The sequence below is a fragment of the Halyomorpha halys genome, unplaced genomic scaffold (assembly GCF_000696795.3).
Source record: "Halyomorpha halys isolate HHAL.00 unplaced genomic scaffold, Hhal_1.1 Scaffold308.1, whole genome shotgun sequence".
NCBI lineage: Eukaryota > Metazoa > Arthropoda > Insecta > Hemiptera > Pentatomidae > Halyomorpha > Halyomorpha halys.
This window is the reverse complement of record NW_027107032.1, coordinates 370,707-371,230: the sequence shown is the minus strand read 5'-3', so window position 1 is coordinate 371,230 and position 524 is coordinate 370,707.

Sequence of the window (524 nt, the reverse complement as noted above, 5' to 3'; positions counted from 1 at the left end):
ACTATAAATTGAAGGATAAGTTAGTAGGTTACGATGGAGATGGAGATGACCCCTGTTCTTGGCTGGTTTTTATTTATTACTTCATGAATTTATGTATAAAGGGAATTCCATAATCCCTTGTTGATTATCCTTATTGCAATTAATCTGTATAATTAATTATTATTAAAAAAAAAGCTATACCACTACAACCCATGAAGGGTCAGAGGTGCAGTATTATATATACTGAATATACAGTATATCCTTGGAGTTAGTAGCACAGTCCCTTAGTAAGGAAGTACAGTAACTAAACCAACTGTTGTGCAAGGAGGTGACTTGTTCAGAATTACGCTCAACTGTGAGATTTTTACACAATTGAGTTTACCCACTTCTGGGTAGCACATCCTGGAGGGTTCCCGAACTCACAGGGCTGACTCATGGCTACAGTAAATGATTATCATATATACATACCCTGAGGCTTGGAGAGAATCGATAGTGATCCCTATACTCAAACCGGGCAAAAACAAGCTACAACCCAACAGTTACCG